Raw genomic sequence first — 23,542 nt, 5'->3', positions numbered from 1 at the left:
AAGGCTCAATGGTGCCCACACAAAATAAGAATTTTGGACCTTTTCACATCATGAACACTATCCGAAGAAAAGAAAGTGAAGACTGCTCTCCTGGGTGGGTGGGGTGGAGGGGATGGGGGGGGGTGTTAGTTGGGAAAGTTGTTGTTGTGTTGTTATGCCACAAAAATGAATTAAAACACGTTTAAATAAAAAAACAATATTTGGGGGGCTCCTCCCCAACCCCCCCTGTTTCCCTATGTTTCTAACCCCCAATCCTCTCCCCACTCGTTTTAACCCCTTACCCCCATAAAAAAGATGTAAAAATGAATTTCATGTTTTTGATTGATTTTTATTTCAGTAAAACATCCATCAAATTCTTCAGTAAAATCACTGAATACCGCACTTCAGGTTGTGTTTTTCTGCAAACTCAGTGAGCGAGGTCCCCCTGCAACTTCGAGGTCTCTCAATGTCTCCCATTCATCCGAACGTCGCTGCGCCATCCATCTTGTTTTACATGGCCACTCATTTTAGTTACGTTCCGCATTATGCATCATGCGTTTCAGCATAGAGAGCGAGTATATGTTTTCTAACCTAGTGGATTCAAGCATGTTCTTCATGTCTAAGTGCGATTTGACCTATTGTTCATGTATCTTCATGGTGGATGTGTATGTGCTTCGTGTCTAATGCACCTACCTGTGTCAGTGCTCAGTAGTGCCGTCATTTGCTTTCATCACCTTTGTTATAGCATGTTCATATCCTCCATGGCCTTTAGCTTTTCTGCGATCCCTGCGGGCTAGGGTCGATAGGGTTGTCTCAGCGAGTACTGTTTCTCTCACACCTGCTGTACGGTGGTGGGGAGGAGTCAGATACCATAAGTGATGTGCACCTGCTGTTTCTGTAGCACTCGGACGGGCGAGGGGCCGATGTGATGAATGACACATTCATCTGCCTCTCTTCATGTCCCAAGCAGTCTGTAGAAATAAAAGAAGTCAAGCACCTGTGAGATAGCGCAGTATGATCACTGGTGGAATGGAAAAAATGAACTCTGGGAACCTGCTCCTGCTTGGGGGGGCAGGGCCAGAGGAACAAGGGGGCCTGGCAGGGGGGCGTGGCCCCAAGATAAGTCAAGCAACACTGCAGGCCTCATTATATGTATGGCAGTCCGGAAATAAGGGTGCCGGTACCAACGTACCGGCTCCCTTTCCTGACAGCCATACTAAAAGAATGCCGGTAGGGACCATGGATCCCATGGCAGGCGTGGGCTGCCAGGAAATCAGGCCCCTACTGGCATGTCTCTCACTGAAGCACTGACACCGTTTGTAACAGTGCCAGTGCTTATTATTCCCCATTCCCATGGAGTCCTATGGTAGTCCATGGGAATGGGGATTTACCATTCCGACACCACTTGTGATATCCCGGTGGTACCGGGATATCAGGTGGTGGAATTGGTGTTACAGGGTTGGTGGCAACCCGTCGGTAGCTCTGGCGGGTTACTGCCAACCTCGTAATGAGGCCCAGTATCTCACCATGGAACCGAAGCCTGGCAATTTGTATAAAAACAAAGAGCATTTTAGGAACATAAGAATGCCCACAATTTTTAATTTTAAACATTTCTGTGATAGTGATTAAGCAAGACACCCTTTTGAGCGAGTAGTGAAAGTTGGACTCTGCTCTCTTTATTGGTCACAATGCTCACCCTAACAAAATGTTTCTGTAAATAGTAAGACATATATACCAATTTGGATAGCTTATCAGCAGGATGTGAGTCTTTGGCTATTTCTACATTCAGTCGCTCGCTTGGGAACAGGTGTGGACGTTTCCTGGGCTAACTCCTTGGCCACGGAGCACAGCTCTTTCAAGGCAAGCTTTGCCAGAGCTCTGCTCTGTCCTGTTCCGGGCCCATTTTGTACCGTGAGGACACTCAAGTGTTTAAAGCAATGCTCAGGTTCAAATCCCCAGCAGGGGAGAAGTAAAAAATCCAAGGTGCCCTTCCCTGCCTCCCTGGAACAATGCTCTGAGTTACAGAAAGTAAGGCAATGGTGGTGGATTTCCCTGAAAAAAAGTAAGGGAACGTCATACGGTTTAGTTCTTGCTCAATTTGACCTCTGTTGTTTGTCATGGACAGTTGAGGATCTTTGGGGCCTCATTCTGAGTTTGGCAGTAATTCTGTGGTAAATCTGCTGAATTACCACCATAATTCGGCTACTGTTACCGCCACTTGGTCCAGTGGGTTTACCATGGGATTACAAGTGGTGATAATTCCCCATTTTTGGAGTCCATAGGACTTCATGGGAATCTTGGCATAATTACTCTGCAGTAAATCTGCCACTTTCTGGCAGTCATTGGGTGGATTAATTTGCAGCTTTTCGATGGAGGTAAATCCTCCACTTCCCCTCCAAGTATATAATTTTGCACTGCAGGAAAAATGGCAGTAATTCCGTTACCTTCCAAAAAAGTTGCAGTAGCAGAATTACTACCACTTGTTTCCCACACCGCTGAACGTGTAATGAGGCCCTTCATCTGTTGTCCATAGAACATCCTTTATGACAGTCCCGGCACCAGCGGCGAGGCCAGGTTTGTGCAAAGCAGTTCTCTGCCACCCCAAAGTAAGCAAGCATAAACTGGGGGGCTTTCATCCCTCCGCTTGCATGGAACAACTTCATAGTCATTAGTATCACAGAGGCTGCACTCGAGAAGGCTCGGCGAGGAATTGTTTGCTTGGTCAAGCAATAATGTATAGCCAACAGCCATCAAAACACAAATTAGCAACGAGATGGAGAACCAATTGCACCTATAAGTGAGTTAACACACTGTTGTTGATGCAGGCTGCCTACAAATATCATGTAAGAATCTTTGTATTTTGCGATTTCATTTAAAAACAACAAACTGTGCTATTTGACTTGCTTACAGTTACAACCGATAAGTAACAAGATATAACTATTTTCTCAAATTGAAAATCACCAATTTATTGCTGTAACATATTGTATGTTTAGTTTTTAATTTGTATCACATCATGCATAAAGGCATTATTAATTGTATGAAATATGATGGCTTACATGGATAATTGATCTCTGATTCGGCGGTTGAGGAGAAAAGTCCACCTTGTTATTACCCATACTGTGGCTGCCTCCAGTTGGTGTTTGCTTGACAGGTAAGTGGGGGCAGATCAGAGTTCTATTTCCCAGCCCCTTTTTTCGGCAGTGCTTAGGGCAGGTCTGCGGAGCCAGAGTGTCACAGGCGTTCACAAGAATTCATAGTCTCTGGGGATTTGCATTTAACACATCAGGTTTCATCAAATAGATGGTGGCTTATGGGTTAAATAATTGGAAATCTTGCCAGTATTACAGCAGGGTTTCAGAGATAAACGGGGTACAGTGAAACATTGTTTCCTCATCTGCACGCTGAAAGAGAAATACTGCACCCAAAAGAATATATGTTTGTATGTTGTTTTTATTGATTTGAAAGCCAACTTTGACAAAGTTGTATAGAGATCTTTAATGGTTAGTTTTGGGTAAATTGCAAGCCCTGGTATCAATTGTGAATGCGATTAAAGCTTTATATGAGAGGAACCAGGCTAAAGTGAGATATGGAAATTGTAGTGAGTGCACTGCGGCGTTTGTCATTGATAAAGGGGTAAGGCAAGGTTGTTTTCTGTCAGCACTATTATTCTCCTTGCACATAAATACCCTCGGGAGCAATTATCCAAAATTGTGAAAGTGATGCACCAAGGCTTAATAATGAATATTGGAATCCTGCTTTATGCAGATGATGTGGTGCTGATATCACGATCTCCAACGGGGATACAAAAGCAACTTCAATTTTTGGAAACATTTTGCGATAATTACACAATGGAAATAAACATGACAAAAACAGTATCAATGGTGTGTCACAAAAAACAAAACAAAAAAGGCATATTCAATATAAGGGGGCGGCTATCCAACAAGTCGAACACTGATTATTTAGGGGCACGGATAACAGCAAATTCATCATGGACAATGCAGATAAAACTCAACCACTGTATATTGAGAAAATATGGGGACATGCAACTGTGGAAACATCAGACGTATACAAACTACAGGCCTGCTCCGCAGCCCTTTATGCAGTAGAACTGTTAGAAAAAAAAGCACCAGGGTCTATTGAAGTAGAAGAAAAAACTTTCCTGAAAAGTGTACTATTTTAGCACGTAGCACACCAACTGTTCCGACTCTTCTTAGAAGTTGGTCATTTGCCTATTAAATATACTGTCTGGTTAAGAGTTCTACTTTTTTGTTTCAGAATTGATATAAGAGATGAACTCGATTTTCAAAAAGGAGTAGTTCTGGAACTGAATGACAAACTGGAAGGACCCATTTGGAAATGGTTAAGCTTTATAAAAGCATACTAGCGTGGAACACACATGGCCACCGTCACTACACCAGGAGTCGGGGAGACACAATCTATTGCAAGAGTGTGATATTTTTATTACCCAAGAGTGCTGGTTAACGTTCCCCTTTTACATGGATGGCAACAAAAGTAACCATCCATGTAAAGTAGTGAATTGGCAAATGGTGAATAGGGACAGGTTGGTCATAAAAGGGGAAGACCAACTATTTCTTTGTTAGAATTGAAAATGTTGCCTATGTCGATTGTCTGAAAGCTGTATGTAACAGATATAGTGATGACGCATCCCTTGCGCTACATCTAAATATGGACTGGGAAAGGAAAGTCATATGAAAACTGGTGATTTAGACATGAATACAGGAAATAATAGTATAACGTGGACAGACAAGAATGTCAATACTATCAATACACAAATAGCCATGATAGAGGACTCCTGCATAAATAATATGGGAGATATGTCATCTAACGAAATCGTGCATTAGTTCAATCAAATCACCTCTACAGTCATCTCTTTAGGCAGCACATATGTGGTAAGACAGCGAAAAGAGAATGCTGGGGTATATGAACCAGAAATACGAAAGATATTAGACATTATGGGAAAGGAAAGTCATATGAAAACTGGTGATTTAGACATGAATACAGGAAATAATAGTATAACGTGGACAGACAAGAATGTCAATACTATCAATAAACAAATAGCCATGATAGAGGACTCCTGCATAAATAATATGTGAGATATGTCATCTAACGAAATCGTGCATTAGTTCAATCAAATCACCTCTACAGTCATCTCTTTAGGCAGCACATATGTGGTAAAACAGTGAAAAGAGCATGCTTGGGTATATGATGCAGAAATACGAAAGATATTAGACAAATAAGAGCCTCGACAGATGAGCATTAGGGAAGCTATTATTGATAAAGAAAGTTAAGTGTAGTTATCACAACTGGGGAAAGAAGAGGCGCTTCTTGATAGGAATGCACAGTGGCAAACCATGAATGAGATTTTGCAAAAGGGGGACAGGAAAAGGGTGTAGTGTGCACTCAAAAACACGAATGGAGCAAAAGCTGCAACTATTACAAATACTATTAGTGAGGAGGCCTGGGCTAAGCACAGACTCAACACTTATGGAAGACATGATAAATGCTGCTTTCATACATATGCAAAGGATATGGGACCGTTTGACTTGTCATTTAACAAAGAAAGCATAGCACTGCTTACAGAGCACTCAACTCACCTGCTTGTGGCGGCTGTCACCCGCCAAAAGCATTCACACACCTCCCCACGCCAGCTCCTTTGTTTCACGCGCCTCGCCCACCTCACGAGACTCGCATTTACTGCGCAGGCGCTGGCTCTGGGAGCATGCGCACTAACGAGCCAGCGCCGCGGGAAAGTGAGTCTCTCCGCCATTCCAGCCAAACGTGAGGTGCTACATCTGACGCCTGGCTTCGGCTTCGTGCGCACTGCGGAGAGTGCATCGCATCCGCCCAACTACGCAGCGCCAGGATTCTAGAGCCTTAAGGCAGCTGCTGCCTTTGAATTCGGGTTTCTGCGCTTCTTGTGTGTCTACAGTCTTGCCATGCTCATGTAGGCCCTGCTGATGTAGGCTTGGAGCACGGATTACTTCAGGAAACGGTAATACTCTCTCTCTTCAGGTCTATGCTTTGAGCTTCTTGCAGTTTCTAGGAAATAGCTGTGAAGCACGATGTGAGTCAGATATAATTTCGCAAATGCATTTTAAATTTGAAAAAGTGGGCAGAGAGAGTGACTGGCCACTTTTTCAAATTTAAAATACATTTCTGAGTTATGACAACCAGGGGAGTATCCCAGCATTGCAAGAGTGGAGGTCTACACCCACAAACCGCCTACACCTGTCACAATCTACCTTTTTGGTAACGTTAGTGGCAGATGGCATATTAACACCTAACACAAAAAATAAAACTTGGAGACATCATGGAAGTAGACTTTACAATAAGTTGCCATAAGTAAGCCAAGTGGCAAATAACTTTGTGGTTCAAAATACCTAAATTGCATGATTGTTATATATGGAACAGCTCTATAGTCAGGCCTTTTTAAAATAACAGCATGATATATTAACATACGCTCTGCAGTAAAACACTTGCAGAGTAAAACACTTACAGGGTTGCAGATCTGTCCATCACACACTTTGGTTAAATGGTGGAACTGGGATGTTGACAATTTAAGCAACTGACCACTTCTTCACAGGTTTAGTTGATATAGATATTTCTTAAGGTTTCTCTTTGCATTGCATGTGCTTAAAAAATACTTTATTTGTAAACATGCCTTTCATAATTAGCTTTACATTATATACATTATTATAGAAATATGTTGAGCAATAAGAGTATGGCTTTAGTTTTATTCTCCCCTTCCTGCATGCAAAGTCACAATAGCATCATGCAGGTTAATGTGATCCTAACAAATCCCCCTTGGGTAAAGCCATAGTCATTATTTCACACACTGGTAAAAAAAAACACAAATAAATGAATAAAGCATGCACCATTATGCACCCTTCTCACAGCTGATCACTCCATCCCATGCACATTTCTAAAGGGACAATCAGTGCTTTAAGTGGGCCGGGGCCTGCCGGGGCAGGGCCCCGGCAGTCTCTAAAAAGTGGGGCTGAGCCGGGGCCCTGCCAGGGTCCCCCCAGTCCCACCTTAAGATTGGCGGGATGCATTATCCCGTCGCTGCTGCACCGCTACGGAGAGATGCGCCTGCCATGAAGTCAGGCGAGCTGACAGAAGTGCCAGCCAGCCACAGCGACGCTGAGGCTTTGCTGCCACTTCCGTCAGTCATAGTAACTGCCTCTGGTGACCCCTCGTGCGAGAGGTCACCAGAGGCAGTTACTGTCCCTTTGTTTCCCCAGGTTGCCGAGGCGTCTTTAACCCTCGGCGAGCCTGGGGATTCCTCGACATTTTTCGAGGTTTATAAAAGACAGCTTGAAAAGTACACAATTCAAGCCATCTTTTATAAAGCTTTGCCGACGGACAATTTTGTCCGTAGTCAAAGCTTTATAAAAGATGGCTTGAATTGTGTACTTTCAAAGCCATCTTTTATAAACCCGAAATGTTTAAAAAGATGGCCTGAAAACTAGGCAAACCGTAAGGTCTAACATGTATAACATGTATATATATTTGTGTGTATACCTTACGATTTGCGTACTTTCTAGGCCACGCCCCTCCCACAAGCCACGCCCCCAAATGAGGCCCCCCTCGATTTCTTACCCCACTTAAAGCCCTGGGGACAAACATCCCTGCTAATAGTTCCCCCTCCCTCCCATCAGTGCCTAATGGCTCACATTGAAATGCTCTGTTGACACAGAGCAACATGAGAGCTCTCTGCTGCCCGGAGCTCCCTGGGGCATTGTCCTCCCAGCGGGACACCTTTCCTGTTGGGCACCCTCATTGAGGTGCTGAATGGGAGAAGTAACCCGCTGACAGAAATCCTGGTCAGGCTCTCAAAAGAGCCGGTGCAGGGGCAGCTTGCCACCCCGCTCGGTATGCCACTGGTGACAACGCTCTATGCAACACCTGCCACAGGCCTCCTGTTCAGTGTTGGCCATACAGAACCTGATTATTCCATAGATCCCAAGTGCTGCTTGCATAACATTACAATTTACATCACCATTGCTATTAGTGGCAAAAATGCTCTATGTCCACTGCTTCAGCACCCTCTTACAGATGCACTAGTGGGGAAAAAAATATAAACTGCACAGAATGAACATGTTTGTATTTTTTTTTACTGCATTTACTTGGTACAATGGTTGCATGCAAAAGGGCCTAGTGTTGCAGCTCCCTAGTTAGTTAGTATTGGGATTTCTTGCGCACACCTTCCTGTGATGTCACTTCCTCTAACGCCGGACGCCACCTACGGTGTTAAACCCAGGCTCTCACCCTCCAAGCAGTTGCAAAAGGTTGAGAGCTATAATAAGTGGTCTAAAAAATCTAGGGCGCCTAGGCCTAATGACTTAGACCACTGGTGGACAATTTACGGCCCGTGGGCCAATTGTGGCCCGCCATGCAGTTTTGGCCGGCCCGCAAGGAACAAAGACTTTCCTAATGGAGGGCGGCCCGCAAGCAGCATCGGCAGCCCTCCAGTAGGAAAGTTTTTGTAACTCTTCCAGGCCGGACAAAACAGTGGCCCTCATTAGCTCAGGGCACATGCACCACGTGGCTCCTACAAGTCACGTAGTGCGTATGTGCTGCACCAATGGAGGGCCAACACTACAGCTGGCGTGGCCAGTAAGGCTTGATGGCGGAAGGCATTTCAGCCTTGCCACGCCAGCCGTAGTGCCAGAGACCTCAGCAGCGTTCCAGCTAGCCTGCCTTCCAGCACGTCAGGTAAGTACGGGGGATGGGAGGGGTCGGCACTGTTTGCTTGTTTGTGTTTGTGTGTCGGGTCTGTCCTGCCTTTATGTTTGTGTGTGTATGTTGAGATGCAGTGGTGGGGGTGTGTCGGGTCTGCCTGAGTGTGTGTTTTTGTGAAGTGCTGTGTATGTTGTGATGCGGGGCCGGGGGGGTGTCGGGTCTGCCTGAGTGTGTGTTTTTGTGAAGTGCTATGTATGTTGTGATACCGGGGTGGGGGAGGGGTGTCAGGTCTGCCTGAGTGTTTGTTTTTGTGAAGTGCAGTGTATGTTGAGATGCAGGGGTGGGGTGTGTGTCGGGTCTGCCTGAGTGTTTGTTTTTGTGAAGTGCTGTGTATGTTGAGATGCGGGGTTCGGGGGTGTGTCGGGTCTGCCTGAGTGTGTGTTTTTGTGAAGTGCTGTGTATGTTGAGATGCAGGGCTGTAGTGTATTGGTGTATGCTTGTGAGTTTGTATGCTGAGTTGGGGGGCTCGGGTTTGTATGGGTGCATGGTGTGTTGGTGTATGCTTAGTGTTTGGTTGAGGGGTGGGAGCCATGGGGCATATTGTTTGGTTGGGGGTGGGGGCCATGGGGCATTGTGTTTGGTTGAGGGGTGGGAGCCATGGGGCATAGTGCTTGGTTGAGGGGTGGGGGCCATGGGGCATAGTGTTTGGTTGAGGGGTGGGGGCCATGGGGCATAGTGTTTGGTTGGGGATGGGGGCCATGGGGCATAGTGCTGGGTTGAGGGGTGGGAGCCATGGGACATAGTGTTTGGTTGAGGGGTGGGAGCCATGGGGCATAGTGTTTGGTTGAGGGGTGGGTGTCATGGGGCATAGTGCTTGGTTGAGGGGTGGGGGCCTTGGGGCATAGTGTTTGGTTTGGGGTAGGGGCCATGGGGCATAGTGTTTGGTTGGGGAGTGGGGGCCATGGGGCATAGTGTTTGGTTGAGGGGTGGGGGCAATGGGACATAGTGTTTGGTTGGAGGTAGGGGCCATGGGGCATAGTGTACATATTCTTTTCCACGTGTTTAATCAAAATTGGGGGTTGAAAAAGCCTCCTGCCACGCCGCGCCGCGCCTACCGCCCCACCCACATTTACTTTTCGGCCCACTATAGCCATCATGTAAGGTACTTTCGGCCCTCTGTCAAAATCAGTTATGCACCCCTGGCTTAGACAATGTGGTTTTGTCAAGGAATCCAGTGATGTGGACAAACATACTGACGATATTATTTAAGAAGTGTATGACGAGGGATGCATACCGGAGTCCTGGAGGAAGGATGTGCTAACACCAATATATAAAAAGAATTCTCGAACTGCACATGCCAATTACAGGCTTTTGTCGTTGTTGGATGTACCCAGCAAGCTATTTGCTACTATTATTCTAAAAGAGGTAAAATGCTTGGCGGAAGATAAAAAATTGCTACATTTCAAGCTGGTTTCCAGGCGGGATCAGCTACGTCACACAACATCTTAACAATGAACACGCTCATTTGTATGGCACAAAAACATAACAATCTCCCATTGTATATATTATGTGTGGAGTTTAAGGCTGCCTTTGGTAATGTTCATAGGCAACTTCTATGGGTTAAGTTGGCGCAAATAAAGATTCCAGAAAAAACTACTCAGAATCCTAATCAAACTCAATGAGAACACAAGAGTACATGTCAAGTTGAGCAGCATGGGTGCGTGCACAAGCAACATTCCCACTTTCAAAGGGTTGAAACAGGGTTTGTGTTTGCGCCAATGTTGTTCAACCTGTATCTGGCATATTTGCCTGAACGACTGTCTGAGACTAGGTGTTTCCCACCAGAAATAGGCCAGACTAATGTAAGATGGCTGTCTGATGCGGACGACACGATTCTGGTGGATCACACATTGGTGGGCCTAACAAGGTCTGCAAACACTTTGAATATATAAGCAAAAGAAAATAGATTCAAAATAAATTATGAGAAGACAAAAGTATATGTATTATGGCGAACCATTAGATACCTCTGATGGATTGGTTGAGCAGGCCTCCACATATCAATACTTGGGGCTGTTAATGGGGAAAAAGGCAAACTGAAATGATTGCAAGTAAAAGTAATAAGGCTATGGCATTGACTGCAAAATATTGTGGAAGCATCTGGACAAACTTTAGTTGATTACAAAAATACTAATCTTAAATTATTCCAGGATATAGGATGGGTCCCTTACTGGGAAATAGGTTTTTACCACTAAAAGAGTGGGATTGGTATAGCAATTACAAACATCTGGCAACGTTACACACATTAAAGGATTATATATGAGGGACACAGCGTTTTCTGTGCCCCCAGAAATATTTGAAACTAACCCCATTGCCTGCCTTAAGGAGATTTGTCATACTAATGAGGCTGAACCAGCTACTGACACTTCGAGTCACCGGTCCATGATAGGGAATGCCTGAAAGTAAAAAAAAGCTGCAGATTATGTAAATTATATCACTTATTGGAAACTAAGAGACACATAATGACTAGATGTCAAACCCTGGGGTCCATTTACATGAAACATTTGAGAAAGTTTGTTCACAGTCTTGACGGGGAAATAGCCTCGCTTTAAATATAGCCCTATTTAGGACATGGCAGATAATTGTGGACAAACTAATAGATACTAACAAAGTGGAAGGTGCTATGAAATGATTGTGCTGTAAGAAGGACATTTCTAGTAGTAAAAACTAGACTTTTTAATACAAATGCTGCTACAGTCTTTTTTAAAACATCTATTAATCCTGAAATTGTTTGAGAGACCATGGTGAGCGTAGTAATGTAATATGAAATATGGAATTTTAATCTTATTTGATGAAAGTTTGAAATTTTGTATCTAAGTGTCAATAGTTCTTATTGATTGTCTTGTAGTGATTTGATGAATTATTGTTATCCGAATAAAGATTGTTTGATTATGATGATGATGACACACACTCCTATGCCACGTGCTCCTATGACACGTGCTTCTATAACAAGCGCTCCTACAACACACACTCCTATCATACATGCTCCTATGACATGTTCACCTACTACATATGCGCCTACTGCACATAATATGTGCACTATAGGGGACTCAGCCTCTACAATCTTGTTTATTGGCCTTAAATCTTGTATTAAACGCCACAACCTCCCCTTTCCTTTTTTCACTGGGTAAATCGAAGTATTACATGGTGACTCTGGCATCACTAAGATACCTTGGTCCATCATGGCGGAAATCATCTTGAAAATTCCTTCATCTGCCTCTCGAGACATGGGATATTGCTGGGCTCGAGGTAAAATTGCTCCTCGTTTCAATTTAATCTTCACTTCCACAACTTCTTTCAATAAGCCTACGTCATAGGGGCCTGTAGTCCGCAATGAGATTGGCACTTTCGCCATATCTTCATCAAAATATTCAGGACGCTTCTTTGCTAGCATCATTCGCTGCAGGACCGCTCTCTTAATCGCTTTGACACAATAAGTAATGCACATTTCAAATATCACAAAATCGTCAGATTTGTCATCTCCAAACAAATCTTCATCAGTGACGTCAATCACTCTGCGGTCTTCCTCAATGGCAATTACTGTGCACAATCGTCTACCTTTGTCATCAGTTGCATCAAGCAAAGCTATATTTCCTCATACTATAGCTGCTTCTATGTCTAAGGGGAAAATGTGCCCCTCTTCTTCATCCATGGGTATCTGTGGTCTAAATAGAAACTCATCTGGTATTCTCATGATCCTGACTACTAGACCTGGCAGCCATGTTCTGCTGCGTACTTTTCCGATATTTGTGAAGCGAAAAAACTGTATTTTACACAGACGGTGGAGTCGGCCCTCTGTCAACCCAAGGCCCTTTTATTTGGTGGTTAGATCGTTATCTTCCTCCGAGAAAACCACTCCTGCACTTCCCTCGACCCAGGACCACTGCAACTCTCTAGCCCAATTTTTTATATCTAAGATTTAGGCTATTCAATCTACCATCCAATCGTCTCAGGTGCCTACCACTGCTAATGACCTTTACATTGCTGTGAGCAGTCCGTTGGAAGAAAAGACGTGGTCTACCTTTCCATTGGTCTCTGAGGAAACAGTTATGCGGGCAATAGAGCGCATTAAATCTGGCTCCCCTTTGGACATAGTCCCATTAGTAGTCATGAAAAAAATCGCTGGGGACATCTCTATGGAACTCACCTCATTGGTCAATGTTTTCTGTCAGACAGGGACTATCCCGGCTGAACTTAAAATCGCCACCGCGATTCCCCTTTTGAAGAAGCCTTCGCTTGACCCTGCTCTTCCTTCTAATTTCCGTCCTATCTCCCTCCTCCCATTCCCAATGAAACTGTTGGAATCCTTGGTTTCCCCTTTTCTTTCCACTTTTCTCGAGTCATCTACTTTGCTTGATTCTGCTCAATCCGGCTTTAGACTTAGTCAAGGCATGGAAAGCGTTCTTGAGTCAGTTCAGGATGACATGGCCAGGCTTGTTGATGCTGGTCTGGTGGGGGCACTGATTTTGATAGATCTTTCAGCTGCCTTTGACACTGTCGACCACCCCACCCTGCTGACCCGCCTGTCCCAGATTGGGATTGCGGGTCAGGTCCTGGCTTGGTTTTCATTGTTCCTGGCCGACAATGCTCAGGTTCTCTCTCTTCCTCCCTATCTCTCTTGTGTTTTTCACCTTGCTTTTGGTGTCCCCCAAGGCTCTGCCTTGTCGCCCATTCTCTTCGACATATACATCTGGCCTCTTATTTGTCTCATCCGCTCCCTCAGCGTCAGGTGCTATTCTTATGCCGACGACACCCAGTTTTTGATCCGACTCGATCTAGATCCTACTGAGGTGTCATCGCGCCTCCATCAGTCTCTGATGGCTGTAGGTGAGTGGATGGGCCAGAATTGGCTGAAGCTGAATGGGGACAAGACAGAGGTGATTAAAAATCTCTGTATCACCCTCTCTGCACCCATGTCTATGAATGACCAAGTCTCAGCTGCGTGCAAAGTGGGTCATTTCCATCTTAAGATACTGAAGAAGGTTCTACCACTTCTGCCAGATTTGCTCCATCCCCCAGTTGTTGCTGCCATGGTGCTCAGCCGACTGGACTACTATAATTCACTAAATCTGGCACAGCCCAAAAGCCTAGTCCAGCGCCTTCAGCGCCTGCAAAATCTGGCTGCACGCACTGCTACTGGCTCCCCCTATGGGCCATATATCACCCCTGTACTTCGTACTTTACACTGGCTCCCTGTTAGCCAGAGAATTGAGTTTCAATCTGTATGCATTGTACACCGAACTATCTATGGACTGGGGGCAGAATATCTCCAGTCCAAGTTTATTCGCTATCTCCCCTCCCGTTTGCTGCATTCTTCATCTGTCGACCTGTTGGTGGTCCCCTCTTACCGTCGTGAATGGATTGGAGGACGGGCTTTCTCTGTGGCTGCGGCTCAATTGTGGAACAACCTTCCTCTTAAGATCAGGGCTATTTCGCCACCACCTAGCCTTTAGAAAATCTGTGAAGACCTTGCTATTCTAACTCTGCTATTGTTCTCTAACTTTGGTGAAAGCGCGCTTTAAAAGTTCACATAACATGACATGTTGATGGTGTTGCTCTAGGCGCTATTTGTCCTGCGTATGCCCTGATCATCTTTCACACGTTTAAATAGTGCATTCCCGGTGTCAAGCATAGTATGCCATCATCTGTAAATGAAATAGTCATATTCATTTTTGTCATTAAATCTCATCCTAATATGTTGACAGGTGTATGCCTTGAATAAAGCAGTGGCACCTTCATATCACACTCTCTTATAGAGACTGGTAATTCTTCTGTAAAAGGAACAAGACTTGTAGCTCCTGTAATGTTCTCAGTATTCATCGCATCGCTAGACATTAAAAATGTGCCCTCACGTATACACGAGTGTGTTGCACCCGTGTCCACTAGGAAGGAATCAGCTTTGCCGCCTATAACTACGTCTATTCTCGACTCCTCACGAGGATTCGGCGTAATTTATAGGACTTAACACATCAGGTCTCCCAGTGAGCTGTCCTATTGTGGGTCCAGCCTCATTCCATCACTTGTGAATGGATTTCCTCCATTGACAGTAACACCTCCTATTCTACGCGTCATAGGCTGCTCTGTGTTTGTGTTTTGCTGAAGTTGCATAGGAGATTGCTGTGATTGTCCTTGCGGTTGATTACCTGTCACTTGCGGTTGCAAGCCTTGCTGCACCCTAAGTGTTTGCTGCTGCACTGTTTGATCTTGCGCAACTCCATTTCTGGTCTGCTGCGAATATGCAGGAGGATTTGGTATTCCCTGGGCCTCATTACAACTATTTCGGAATGCGTTTAACAATGCCGGTAATGATGCCAGCGCCGTTAAACGCATTCCGCAATATTACAAGGATCCCTCGGGGGTCCCGCTCTGGACGTCTGGTTTGAAAACTGAGCATTATGTACCATCGCTTGGCTTCTACACATACGAGCTACGTGCCCTGTCATTCCACACGTCCAACACACAAGTGGTTGTCTTCCCATCTGCCCATTTTGCACGTTTTGATTACCATTTTGAAAACTCAGAAACCCTTGTTGGTTATTCTGAAAACGTCCCCGAATATTCTGCCAATACCTTTCATTACCATGCCAACCTCTCCCTTGATATCCCCTTCCTCTTGGAGCATATCCATTATTTGTCTGATCAAACCGTCTTTGGTTGTTTACTTGCGGCATAGGTACTGCTTGCTGTGGGTTTGATCCGCCCATGTTAGTTAACATTGCCCCTTCAATGGCATACTTGGATAGTTTTCTCTGCACTAACTTTGGTTTCTTCATCTTTTCGTGCATCGTCCTGTTTGCAATTCTTATCCTGTAGGACTCTGCAATAGTGTGCAGTGGTCAACTGAATTTCCGACTATGGTTTTGCTTTTATCCCCACTAATTTCTTGAGCTGCTTCTGCACCTGCTCTGGCAGCCCTTGGCATAATATATGATAAAATACAGGTATAGATTTCCCCCAAGCCTCCTGTGTTTCAAGTGTCCATGCGTCTTGAAAACTTTGAATATAAAGCAACGGATCCTCTCCTTCTTACATTTTCCTTGTCATTATAGCTCCCATATCGGACGTGTCCGGATATAGCACTTGAAGCGCTTTCCAAATAGCTGCTCTACAGTTATTAAACGGCGCTCCATCATGCACAGTGTTGACCGTAGTCACACCAGGGTAACTTGCTCGCGTCCATACGTCATCAGCTCTTTCAAAAAGTATGGCGATTAGAAGGCCTTTAATATCCCCTATAGCTAATGTATTACCTCCCGTCATTTTATCGAACTCATGTATCCATTTTCCAGCGCCGAAAGTTACATTTGGTAGTTTACATTTTAAGTTTTCCCTGTCCATTTGAGGCCATGGTATATGCTGTGGCCTGGCTCCTCCTTTTTCTAACAATGGGCACTGTGATGGTCATTCTCATCTCTCATCATTTGTCTATCTACTGCTGGAGTAATATTCCCACATCACCGTCTACCTGGCAATGACCTTAGCCTGCTTGCATAGGGCGGAGAGACTCCCCCCTCTGAACATGGGGTTGCCCCTTATGTCGGTCTTACTGTGTCAGTGGCTCTGATGCCTTAGACATAGGTCATTTTAAATCCGACCATCTTTCTTCTTTATCCAAAGGTGGATGTTTTTCTAGCTCACATATTAAACTTCTAACTTCCCTCGAATATGTTTCCCTTTCTTTGTCTGATACCTTGTGCCCAACTCGTTTAACTCCTTTCATCGTTATCTCTATTCAATGTTAATCTGTCTAAAGACAGCTCCTTCTGTCTTGTACTACAGGAAGCTTCCTCTGTGTCATACAACTGTGTACTCTCAAGAAGCAAATATTTCCCTTTCTCTGTGCTTCTTTCTAGGCTTGCATTTTCGTGATATACTTTATCGATCGTTTCCCCAATGCTTTGCGAATCAAATTCATCTTCCAGATTTACTCCAGACGTGCTTGAAAATGGGTCGGACTCAGGAAAGAATTCCTCTATGTCTTCCCAGTCTACCCGTGGATTAGGATCTCTTACTTACCTTTCCAAATACTCAAGATCGCGTGCTCTCTGTCTCCTTTTGTGTTCCATGTCATCATCGACTTCTCTGCGCTTTCTCACCTATTCTCTTATTTTACCTTCCTCTTTCTTTTTCATATCCCTTCGTTCATTTGCCCTTCGCCTTTCCTCATCCCTTCGCCTTTGTATTCTTTTCTCCTTTATCCTTTCCTGTTCATCGGCTTCTATTCTTTTCTCCTTTAATCTTTTTCCTTGGCTGTTCTTCTTTTATTATCACGCTTTCTTTGTTCTTCTGCTCTCTCTTGTTTTTAAACTTGCTCATCTTGATATAACTGTTCTTGTCTTTGTCTATCTTTTCTTCTCGTTCCTTCGTCTCTCAATCATCCCTCCCTTTCTTTGTCTTTTCTGTTTTGTTCGTCTTGATCTCCCCTTTGTCTTAATTCTTCGATGCCTTTACCATCGAGTTTAAGTAAAATCGGACCTCCCAACCACTCGTTCTGTATGAGTGCAATCTAATCAGTTGTATCCTTATCTCCTTTCCATCTCTTTATTTCTCTCCTTTTGTCTAGAGATGTGCTTGCTTGATCACTTCTGTCCTTGTCATGTCTCTCCTCGTCCCTTAGGACTTTGGAGGTGATATCTTTCTCTGTGTCTTTCCCTGGGCCCTCGTCACTGCTTTGCGTAGGTGACTCGTATGACGGATAGCTATATTCCGTCGATGCTTTAAGTTCTCTTAATGGATATAATCCTTCGTCTTTCTTAATCTCATCTTTCATTTCAGACCCGGCGGGCGGGCAGAAGGCTCTTCAACCCCCTCTTTGCATATATTAAGTATCCAATCTAAAGGAGGCTCCTCCTCCTTCTCGTGTTCATACATTTTCCAAAGCTCTAGACACATAGGCGCTTTTCTAACTTTTTTCATGTGTACGCAGCATGTAAATATGTCATCATATGATGTAGAGCTCTTTTCGATAATGACCCGCTTTGGGGCCACGGCATAAACATTTTGTCTGCGGCCCCCTTCTGCACTATACTGTTTAAGTTTAAGCGCATGCTTTGGTAGCTGTTTTCAAAGATGCACTAATGGCGCAACTTCTTCCATTTCTAAATTTAGCTCTCTTTTTATTGCCACTTTGCTTATGCTCTAGTTACAGTTTTCAATTTTATATTTCAATCAACATGCACTTATAAGCGAGCACCAATCGTCGCAAGCTGCAATCCCATTATAATGCAATTTTTTAAACTTTAATACTGCTAAAATACAACCATCACATTTTTATCTTAAAATAATCACTTTTTGCGTCTTACTTCCACATTTCTTTATCACTTACACATTTCTTTTTCTCAATAGTGACGTCATCACACTTTTCATCCACATAGAACAAAACAGACATACTCGACCGGTCACATGTACGTGCACCGCACAATCCTTTCCTTAGGACTCGTTTTACCCTCTACAATTTTTGTTCCGACTGGAACTTAAGCCAATTCCCATAAGAAAGTCTTTAAACTTATCTCATCTCCTATATGTCCCTTATACAAATGGGCTCTGAATTAAGGCTTCTGCTAGCATTATTTTAAATCTAGGAACAGGGCGTATCTTTATAGCATGGCTACACCTCATAACTATTTTCCTCATATATTACTTGGCAACACTATATCTTTACCATATACATATATTTTACTCTCTTACTCTTGCATTATATTTTATCCCGCCTCCCTCCATTACTCTCCATTATTTACTACGCATGCATCCTTTTTGCTAAACTCTTTGGTCTATTCACTCACTGTTCGCACTTTTCCGTCTTCGGACCCTCGGGATCATTGCCTTTTTTACCGCCTCTTCGAGCTGCTTTTCGATCCACTTTGCATAGAAGTGGGAGGGGTTCCTATATTAAAATAGGGGTCCCGTCACACCCGACTTGCAAGATTTGGGTCTATTCTAACCACAATCTACGGGGAGCTTCATGTCCTGTCAGCCGAATGGCAAAGGTCGTGCGATATTGCCGAGACCCTAAAGTTTACTTATGTCGACGGCCGATGGTATCTTATCTAACCATCAATCTCTGCTACCAAGTGAACTGGGGACTCCCAGCACTTTAAGATGAGTAGCAATACCCTTGAGATGGATGGGGATGCAGATTTCAATCTAACATCAATAATTCAGATGACACAAATAGCTTGGCAAAAAGTTTGTCTGGTTTACTATAAGTAAGTAAAACAGGGAGTACAACGAACATCAGCAATCGCTCCATACTCAACTCAACTCATTTAAGAAAAAACAACATTTTTATAGACTAAATGTTTCACTACTGACGTGTAGACCTGCGTCATTACCAACGTCATCCTACGTGACAAACTTCTAAAACCTATTGGGAAGCGGGATTGGTGTCACAACCTTATCTCCCTCAAGGGGACACAGGCCCTTACGAACCCTATTGGGGCCTCCTCGGATGCCCTGGAGCCAGTCCTGGCGCTGCTGGCATAGGAGACGCTCACTGGGACGGCTTCCTATGGCCAATGGATAAGCATGGCCGCCCCTATGCGGAATACTGGAGAACTGTATGCTGCATTCTAGCTTCCAGGGTGGGGCCCGCCCCAAAGGCACCTGGGATACTACCTAGCTATTTAAACCACGCCCGAACAAGAGCACGCGCTTCACGTTATTCTGCCTTTGCAGCGTGACGCTCATCCGGCTCTGCATCCTTACCTGCTCAGCTTCGTCCATCATCTTCGGAGCCTTCCTGGGCCTGACCAACGCCCCGCTTACCAGCTCAGCAGCATCCTTTGGCTTCGGAAGTACCCAAGGCAAGACCATCGCCATACTTACCAATTCAGCAGCATCCTTCGACCTCGGAGTAACCAAGGCAAGACCATCGCCATACTTACCAATTCAGCAGCATCCTTCGACCTCGGAGTAACCAAGGCAAGACCATCGCCATACTTACCACTTCGCAGCATCCTGTGGTTTCCTAGTCATCCGTAGCAGGTATCATCTCAACTCTTTCCCGTTAGCTGCTTCATCTGTTCTTCGAAGCCGCCCAACTTGCGCTGCCCCCAATTTCTTCATTCCATCGGGGGTTCCTCCAACTCCAGCCCGTCGAGGTCTGCAAGACAAATTTATCAGGTTAGTCATTTGCAAGGACGCTTTCAGCGCCGCATGGCGACTCAGCTTACCTGCTTGAACCAGTCTTCGGCTTTCTTCACGACCTCCACCACCAGCAACGAGGACAAGAGTTAGCTCATATACCAAAGACTTATTCTCACCTATAAAGACTTATTCTCATCAATAAAGACTTTGCTCTCACTTACTAAGACTTACCTGAAGAAGGAGTTGCAGCCGGTCTGAACTCCGGCCCTCGCCAGTGAAGCAACTCGGCGGAACGGGCCCAAAATCGACGCGCCCCTGCCCAGAGCGGCAGGACGGAGAGCGCACCGTTAACATCAATAAGGTGAGAGTCGCCCTTAGGGAACTTGCACGGGAACGTGGGAGGTGGGCGATCTAGTAGGAAATCATCTAAGATGCCCCTCCTGTCTTTTAGAGCTGAATCCGCTTATCCAGGGGTCTGGGACGGGCGAGGGGTACCGAAGAGCCCTCAGGTCGATACCTTTCCACCTACGTGGGCAGCATGCGGACTGAACAACCAGGTGCGGGTGAGCTTGTCTTGCTACCAGCTTCCCATCAATTAAAACGGACACTCCATCATCACCTTAACGGTTCAGTGTCAATTAGTGTTTGAAGTTGGCCGTGAGTCTGTATTGTTCTCTGGGATTTTTTAAGGAGTATGGGTACTGTCTGGCTTACGTGCGTAGGTGTGATCTCCTCATGCGTCCAACTTTCTTCCATCATGTGACTGGACACCATGAATTGAGCTTTTCTTGTATTTGATTTTATTCCTCAATAGTCCTCTGATGTCTGTTGTTTTCACTTGACTTTCTTGAACAGGAGCTTCTGTTCTTTCACGTTAATTGTATTTAATTTCAGCCAATTTTAGTTCTGATAAGACCATGGCTCTTTGGTTCATCCAACTCCTTTAGCTGAAATATATTCTGTTTAATTCAATGGTATCCAGTAAAATTTTCGAAAACACATTTTCGAAATGCCATTTATTCGAAACAAAAATGCAGAAAGAAAAAAATTCAGAATGTTTTTTTTTAACATTTTATATGTTTTATTTTTGTTTCGTTATTAAAAAAAAGTGTCTATAAAAAAACAGGGGTTAAAAAATAAAATAAAAAACAAACGTGTGAAAAATAAATCCCGGCATTTTGGTGTCTAAAAAATGGCATTTCAAAAATGTGACGTTTGAAAATGTCACTATAAACCAATTCAATTGCTTTTGTAACTGCAACACTGAATTTGAGGCCTTCCTCATTTGTTCAAGACTGCTATATATGTAGTGGAACCTTCATTCTTTATTCAATCCATATGTATCTATGAGGTATATATGTATATGTTGGCGCTTGCCGCAATCTATTTACTATAAGCATTTGTCTAGCTTCATGATTGTTTTGCTGCTAGCGTTTCATGCATCTGTACACGTTTAAACTAAGTATCTTCTTCATGCTTATGGCATAAATCTCTTTATCTTGATCTCAAAATGTCACTTATCCTTTGTACTTCTTCATTCTTCATCAATTGTCTGCCTCTCAGGTCTGACTTTCTTCTATAAATGGAATTGATTCAGTTTTGTATGACGTCACCATTCATCCTGGTCATTCAGTTTCTTTGTTTCATCAGGAATCGCATTCAAATGGCCATCATATTGTCTTGGATGTAGGTATGGTTTCCTTAATGGATACTTTACTTCCCATATTCTCTTAGGTATAGGCATTGTTATGGGTATTGCACAGAGTCGTTGCTCTTCTGCTTGCCTTCTGATTGCTGTAGTATATGTCGCATGCTTTGGTTCATACTTCTCAGGTAATGTAGGTGGGGCAGGTGGAGTGGGGGTACTTGGCTCCTCCTCTACAAGTGTGCCGGTCCGGTAGCAATGGTGCCGGTAAGCCTACCGGCAACGTTGTTACCGGACCGGCACACTATGAGTCTGCGGGCGGGTGCCATCCCATCCGCCAGGTCAGACCTGTCGGGCGGGACGGTACCGGCCTGCATACTTTTTTGGAAACACCGGCACCATTGTAAATGGTGCAGGTGCTTCCATCATCCCCATTGAGTCCTATTGGACACAAATGGGAATGGGGATTTACAAATGCCGCAGCCTGACTTACCGGACCGCCAGGGCTGTAATGCCACAATTATTCCAGCAAGTCAGGCGGCGGTAATTCATTCCGGGTCCGGTAGCTACCTGCCGGTTTTACCGGCACCATTACCGCTGGACTCATAATGAGGGCCGTAGTCTCTATTTGGGATTTTGCTTCTCCGCTGTACTCAATCAGTCCATCTGCCGGGCAAAGTCACTGTGGTGCCCTGCCATTTGTCATTGCCATTTGAGTAACCTCCCAAGGAAAAATATGGTACTTGTAGACACTGGCATTATTTTGTGTTGCCATTGCATAACGCTGGGTATAGATCAATGCTCCTCAACTGCACGCTGTGTGTCTGGAATGTGCCCTTTATCCTTCATAGTGCAAGATGTACCAGCCATTGTGCCTCTGTAATTGGGACTGGATGTGGAACTAAAACCTTAGGAGCTCCTTTCGTGTGTGGGATAAGTGCACACACGTAACAGCTTTCATTGATTATGTTCCTTCCTGCAATGCGCATATCAGAGTACCAGCTATTCGAGGATCCCGGTTACTCAATATCAGAAATTACGTCAAAGCCCATCCCCTTATATAAAGCATACGTCATTTGTACTTCCTGTTTCATTCGTCTAAGAAAACTTGTAGGGGTGGCTGGCAAAAAGAGAGGCATTTTGTATTTCTTTTTTATGGACATATTTGCATTATTTTCCAACTGTCCATCCCCCCTTTATATGGCCACCCCATATAACAGACATACCATCATCCACTCCAACAACCACAACCGGTGTCATACAAAACATTATGATACTAAAAAGATGCACTACATAATTTCTAGAACAAATGTAATGTAACTTAACTTCATCCCTACATAACAGAGAGGTTTGGAATACATTGGTCAGGCATCCTTGCTTATTCCTGGAGAGCAGAAAAAAGGTAATCAAGAAAGATAGAAAGAGAGAGAGAGAGAGAGAGAGAGAGAAAGAGACAAAGAGAGAGAGAGAGGGAGAAAGAGGGAAAGGGAGGAGAGAAGGGAGAGCGAAAGGGAGAGGGGGAGGGAGGGAGAGAGACAGAAAGAGAGAGACCCTTTTCCACCATGGCCGACCAGGTTCTGGACCTTCAAAAAATTAAAAAATTAAAATATTGAAAAAAGATAAAAAAGAAAAATCTATGAAAAAAAGAAAACAAAGAAAAAAGAAAAAATCAGGCGTGTGCCACTGCACACCACCCTGGCATGGATCCTTTATTTACTTATTACTCTGTTGATTGAGCTTTGCCTTGTCTCAGGTCCTCTTCGGACATCCGAGAGGTGCACCCAATATCTAACTCCTTCATACGGATGGTGAGAGGAGTACAGAACACCACCTCTTATGGACCTTTAAACCTGGTCCAATTGTAATATGGGCAATGCTGTGTATGAAACCATGGTCTCGCTTTCTACAGGGGAGGTCACTATTAATCCCCCTCTTTACCGAATGCCACTACCGCCCTTGTGTGCCCCTGTCCTGTCCCCTGGTCAATTATTTATGACCTATCCACATATAGTACGTCTCCTTCCGTCAATGCATGAGCCGTTTATCAGAGTGGGAAAATAAATAAAACTC

General features: G+C 44.4%; 1 long non-coding RNA gene across 1 annotated transcript in view; it reads left to right on the top strand.

Moving 5' to 3' along the window:
• The first annotated feature begins 5,810 nt into the window (after nt 1-5,810).
• Nucleotides 5,811-23,542, top strand: part of LOC138488308 (uncharacterized) — a 369,848-nt gene continuing 352,116 nt past the window's right edge. The window contains exon 1 of the long non-coding RNA XR_011274634.1: nt 5,811-5,992. This is a non-coding gene — a long non-coding RNA (uncharacterized lncRNA). The remainder of the gene's footprint in view (nt 5,993-23,542) is intronic.

The sequence above is a fragment of the Ambystoma mexicanum genome, chromosome 9 (genome assembly GCF_040938575.1).
Source record: "Ambystoma mexicanum isolate Mex_15411 chromosome 9, UKY_AmexF1_1, whole genome shotgun sequence".
Classification (NCBI taxonomy): domain Eukaryota; kingdom Metazoa; phylum Chordata; class Amphibia; order Caudata; family Ambystomatidae; genus Ambystoma; species Ambystoma mexicanum.
Note: the sequence above shows the minus strand (reverse complement) of the source record. Positions and strands in the feature narration are given on the sequence as shown.